The following is a 6,719-nucleotide window of genomic DNA, read 5'->3' on the forward strand; positions in this document are numbered from 1 at the left end:
AGTGTTAAAACTTTGAATAAAATGAGAACATGTTGGAAAGGTTGATTTTTTTGTGACTTTGTTTTGTTTTGTACTGATTAGTACACTAGTGCATTTGGATGGGTTAAATGCAGAGCACAAATTCTGAGTATGGGACACCATACTTGGCCACATGTCACATGTCACACGTCACGTCACTTCTGACCAAGCCAGTTAGAAGTAATCAATCTGACTTTTTAGATACAAATTACCAATTTACCTTTTTGTAACTGACTTTAAAAAATAAATGACCATTCTTAAAGGAAAAATAATAGATGACTCAATTTTTAAGACTAATGCAAGCAGTTTATGTCCACCTGCCTTAGGTTGGAAGTAATATTTTACACTCTAAAAAATTCTGGGTTAAAAACAACCATTTCTGGGTTATTTGGCAAACCAGCACTGAGTAAATATTGGACAGAACAGATTCTGGGTTATTTTGACCCATCTTGTTGGGTTTTATACATTAACCCATTTGCTGGACTGTTTTTTGCTGAGTCAGTCAGTCTGTATTGAAGGTTTTTCATTTTGAATAATAAAAATGCACTCTAAAATTTGTAAGCTGTTCCGGTTCATTAAATGACAATCTTATATATTCATGATTGAAAAGTTACATCAAAATTCTCTCAGGACAGAACACAAAATGACCGTTAACGAATGTATCCAGTTTGAACTGGTTTGGCACAGATTACCAAACATTGGGTTACACTGACCCAGCACTGGGTAGGTGTGTGAGGATGATGAGCAGTCTTTTTGAAATACCTTCAGGTGCAGAAAAAATGCTTTGACAAATGGACTCAAAGAGCACATATTTGTCTCCTAATGAAATGCTTGCAGGGTATTTCTGCATTTTTTAAAGATCCAGAGCGTTCATGATGTATTGACGCGTCTTTGAACCCCTTTGATGCATTTCAATGAGTGTGTTTTCCAGTAAATGAAATGTCTGTCATTTTATTCTTTCAGCATCCAAACAGCGTTTACTGAAAAGGCATAAACATAACATATAATCAAAAACAAGAAAAAAAAGTCTTTTAAAAATGTTTTATATTTTTCTGAGTCTTGATGGGATGCATTTTGCAGAAAGATGAGGTCTGAAGGGTATAAAGGGCACCAGGTGCTTATTATTGGCGTAATGGACAAATGAGCCGTCTGCTCCCTGATGATATAATTTTGTATCCATGCACATGAATTCATATGGTCAGCACTCCAGAAGAGTTGATAATTGTGCAGAAATTACAGGTCTTCATCCAGTAATCACTCAACACTGATGGTGCCAGGCTATTTCTGTACACTTACTGACAGACACTGGAGTGAGAATCAAGGCCAATGAGTTTTTCACAGTGTGCTGACACTGGCTCATTTCACTCTGCTGTTCTTATAATCTAATTTAGACCAGCACAAATCATATTCCCTGCCAGATATTTACTAACCTATTTATTATAATGGAAATATAATTATCTGAGAGATCCATCAACATTTTTGTATTAACATTTTCCATATGCAAAGCCCTTTTATTTTATTTTTAAATCTGAAAATATTTATTACAAGTGATGTTCTTCCCCACAAGATATATGTCAAACTATTTGACCAAGCATCCTTTCTATTATAAACTGCAGTCTGACCTAGTGGTGGTGTTCATTCAGTCCTTAAGTATGTGGTTGTCAAGCCACTTCTTAAAAAGCCTGGTCTAGATCTTGCAGATCTAAATAATTTTCAGCCAATACCTAAGCTACCATTTTTATCTAAAATTTTAGAAAATATGTTTTTTAGTCAGCTTAATTTTTACCAAAAAATTAGGTTTCTAATAAATTTCAATCTGGTTTTAGATCAGGTTATAGCACAGAATCAGCTCTTCTTAGGGTAGCTAATGACCTTCTATTAAAAACTGACCTCTGCTGGATCTTAGCCCAGCATTTGATACAATTGACCATACCATCCTAACTGAACGTTAAAACAGCATGTGGGCATCCAAGGAACTGCCATAAGTTGGTTTTATCTTCAAAATAGAACCTTTTCTTTTAAAATTGTAAACTTTTCATCATCAGTAGCTTCTGTTATCTGTGGGGTCCCTCAAGGTTCCATTCTGGGACCAATGTTATTTTCATCATACATTATTATTCATTATACTCTATATGCTTCCTCTTGTTTCTATTTTTAAGAAATATAGTTTTTCATACCACTGTCATGCTGACGACACCCAGATGTATTTGCCGATAAAGTCTAGAGATGATATATGTGTTAAATCACTCTTTGAATGTCTAAAAGAAATAAAATGCTGGATGAATTAACCTCCTTCATTATTATATTTGGCCCTATAATTGTGCAAAAAAAAAATATAGTCTAGGTCCTTTGTCCTCATCTAGATGCATTCATATTAGTTTATTTTTATTTTCATTTTATTCTTTTTTATTACATTTTATTTCTTGATTTATTTTATTATCTCTTTCTTTGCATTTTATTATCATATCATAAATTCCATAAAATTCATATTTTGAATTAACTCACCTTTGTGTAGTAATTTTAATAAAAAAATTCAGTTCTTTTTTTATTTATTTTAATGACAAACTCTAAAATAACTTTGTTTCTTTTATTCATAAGTGCAAGATTCCTTGCCAATTCCTTGCTGATACTTCAAAACAAACACAGAAGTAACTGAAGCATTCGGTGAAACGCGCGCAGTGCGCATCCAAAAAGCTCAATCCTTTATTGTTCTATATGTGATGCAGTACGTGCTAGACCCCAGTGACCCCAGTGATTCTCCAGACCCCAGTGATTCTCATAAACCCCACCCACGACCGTGGGGCTACGACAATATCACATCAACTGGACCTGCAGTCTTGGAAGTTTTACGCGCAGACGATGCGAACGCGGCTCATTTTGCGCACATTTGTTTTTGTTTATTTACACCAATTTACAATGCATGTACGTTTTTAGAACGTCGCCTTGAAATACATTAGAAGTAATGTATATATTGGTACGTTAATAGCTATATTTTTGATAATGGATATTTCAGGTAACTGATTTTTGGCGCACATTTTGCTGCTCTTAACAGTAGTTAAAATGAACTTAATTCACCGAGGAATGAAGTGACGCTTTTTAAAATGGAACTTGGTTTGAGGAATCAGGTGAATATCAAGGCTGTATTTGCCAACATCTCACCAACAATAACAGGACCCGACGAGCACGCGCCCGCGCGCGTCTTACCATACACTAATAACATTTATACTCGCACAATTTTGACCATCATGTGTCTGGTAGGAGTAACTGGAAACATTTACACTCTGATCATCATGAACACCTCTGTGCGCGTAACTGGATAGATGTATGTGTGCATTGTGAACTTGGCTGTGGAGGATCTGCTGTACCTCTCCACCATCCCTTTCGTGGTTTGGACGTATTTTGCGAAGGACTGGTACTTTGGCGACATCGGATGCCGCGTTCTGTTCAGCCTGGATTTGGTCACCATGCACGCGAGCATCTTCGTCCTGACCATCATGAGGACAGAGCGCTATCTGGCTGTGGTGAACCCGCTAGACACCTTCGGCCGGTCCCGGCGCTACAGGCGCGCGATCACCTGCTTCGTAAATGTAGCCTAACAAATGCATTTTCTCAGTGTTGTGTAGCTATAGTGGTAAAAGGAAAGATACTAGGGGCCCACTCATTTTTCCTTCTTTTATTTATGCAAACAAGAACATTGTCCACATATTACAGCATGATACAATGTACTGTATATTTTAAAATATATATATACTAACATTAGGCAAATGTTCTGTATTTTTTGGAATGCTTCATAAAATCTGTACTAATGGATAATTTCTATAGATATTAATAATTTTGTCATAAAAATCAATGTTAATATTTTGCACTGTTCTTCTTCACTTTGTGCATCTAGAGAGATGTTCTACATCACTGACCAGATATGTAGATATTAGTACAATGGTGACGAGCATGGCTCTGAATCTAAGGACCATATTAAATACATGCAGGGTGATTCATTGTTAGATTGTTATGTGAAAAATGTGTGCAGTCATAAATAATATGCAATATCTAAGTAAATAATGTGTTTGGATTGATCTTCAGTTTCTGTTTTTTTAAAATCACACATGACCTTCTTTTGTATATTATATTGATATGTGCTTTGTTATATATAAAGTCATTTACACATTAAATATGTTGTACTCAAGTACTTTATATTGCAGTTTAAAAGCTATTATCAGTTGTGATTTTTAATTCGCATACTACTCAGACCAGAGAAAGCAAAATATGCGGTTGAAATAATGTATGCAACCAAACCTGGAAAAATGTCCACATACCATATAGTGACAATGTCGCAATTTCCTTTAAAGCACTGATTCCTGGAATATTATCAATGCATCAATGAGTAATAAGTTTGCTTCAGTGCTGAACAGTGAGCCTAATACACATTCGCACCACCACCAAACATACTTCAGGCTGTTTTCCATAAACACGTCAGTGCATTAAGCATCCAATAGTCTCTTGGATACTCACTGGACTTTACTAAGCTGTTCTTCCCAATCATTTTTGAAGGATCTAAATGGTCCTGGTATTGAAGCCAAACACTAACTCTGTCTATATACTGTTCACATGCACACGCTGTACTGGCTGTTCTGTTTTATGCTGAAGAACTGAAACCATCTACTGTTATCCTGGTCAATGCTTTTTGAACTTCTTCTTGACACTACTTCAGTTGTGCAATGGAGTAATAAATGCCATGGCTACTGTTCAGGGAAGCTATGCTTTATTGTAAACAATTTATATCTCATACCAAGCAATGTATTTCCCACAGAAATACTTTCAGTTACATTTGGAGCAGAAAGAAAAAGTATAACTGACTGCAAAAGTCTCAAAGTTTTTATGTATTGTATAAAACATTTTCTTGAAAAAGATAATAAACCTTTTATGAAAGTATAAAAAATTTCATAGAATGCAAGAGAGACATCTGTAAATTTAATTTGAAAAACTGATATTTCATGAAGAGGTCTTTTTTATATTTATTGGTTAATAATTAAAAAATAATAAATATATGACAGATACAGGAAATTGGATATCCTGTTGGAGTTATATTTGTGACCCTGGACCACAAAACCAGTCATAAGGGTCAGTTTTTTGAAATTGAGATTTACACATATTCTGAAAGCTAAATAAGTTTTCCATTGATTTATTGTTTGTTATGACAGGACAATATTTGGTCGAGATACAACTATTTGAAAATCTGAGGCTGCAAAAAAATCTAAATATTGAGAAAATCGTTTTCCAAATGAAGTTCTTAGCAATGTATATTTACTAATCAAAAATTAAGTTTTGATATATTTACAGTAGGAAATTTACCAAATATCTTCATGGAACATGATCTTTACTTAATGTCCTAATGATTTTTGGCATAAAAGACAAAATTCAATAATTTTTACCCATACAATGTTTTTTTGGCTATTACTTAAGACTGGTTTTGTGATTCAGAGTCATATTTAAAAATATGTACATTTTAACTAAACAAATAAATAAATTAAAAAACATCAAATTATGCTTTTATTTAATCATTTTTTGGTGGTGGGTTCATTATTTTTATTTTTTATTTTTCCAAATCAGGTTTTGCAATCCCATTTACTTTCACTACGGTGTTCCAGACCTAAAAATGTTCTATCGGCAATTAATTGTTGAATGTTTTAAATGTCAACAAATATGCAATGATAAAGCAAAATTTGCTTGATTAATCATGTAGAATATAAATAAATAAATATAGTAAGATGTCAAATGAAGTGTGTCTTAAAAAAGAGGGCCAATACCTTATATATATATATATATATATATATATATATATATATATATATATATATATATATATATATATATATATATATATATATATATATATGTGTGTGTGTGTGTGTGTGTGTGTGTGTGTGTGTGTGTGTGTGTGTGGTTCATTATGGTTCTGTGTGTGTGTGTGTGTGTGTGTGTGTGTCTGTGTCTGTGTCTCTGTGTGTGTGTGTTTGTGTGTGTCTGTCTGTGTGTCTGTGTGTGTGTTTCTCTCTGTGTGTGTGTTCTCCTCTGTGTGTGTTTGTGTAGGCTATATTTTTTTTGTGGATTAGGATACAGGTTACATGGGTTTTTACACATACTATCTGGAAACACAGAAAAGTGGTACATGGGACCATAGAAACAGTGTCTGGAAAATAATAATTTTTAAATATTATATCCATAGGCTATATCATGTAGTCCAAATGTTTTAACGTAACTGGTGTCAATGGATCTTATTATCCTGGAACTTTCATTAGGCCTATTTAAACATGAAATATTGTCTGTCAGTTTCCATAAAACAATTAATTAAGAATAATTCAACAGTCGGACTTACCCTTTTGATCAGTTATTCCAAATGATAGTAAGATCATTGTGATGAAATGATTAGACAGTCACCTCAGATGTAATTTGTGAATTGCATTTTGAAATGGTAATACTTTGATGTTTAGTTGGAATGACTTTCAATAAAAAAAAAAAAAAAATCTGTGTATTGTATCCAAGCAATTGGGGAAAAAGTCTGGACTTATGAAAAATATGCACTTTGATAGTCGTTGATGAATCTAGAGATTTACATCGAGATTTTATCAGTGATTTTAAAACTGTATTAATGAAAACAGAGACACCTAGAGAGGGCATCCAGAAATAAGCAACAGACAACAGAG

Source organism: Cyprinus carpio, chromosome A3 (genome assembly GCF_018340385.1).
Source record: "Cyprinus carpio isolate SPL01 chromosome A3, ASM1834038v1, whole genome shotgun sequence".
In the NCBI taxonomy this organism is placed as follows: Eukaryota; Metazoa; Chordata; class Actinopteri; order Cypriniformes; family Cyprinidae; genus Cyprinus; species Cyprinus carpio.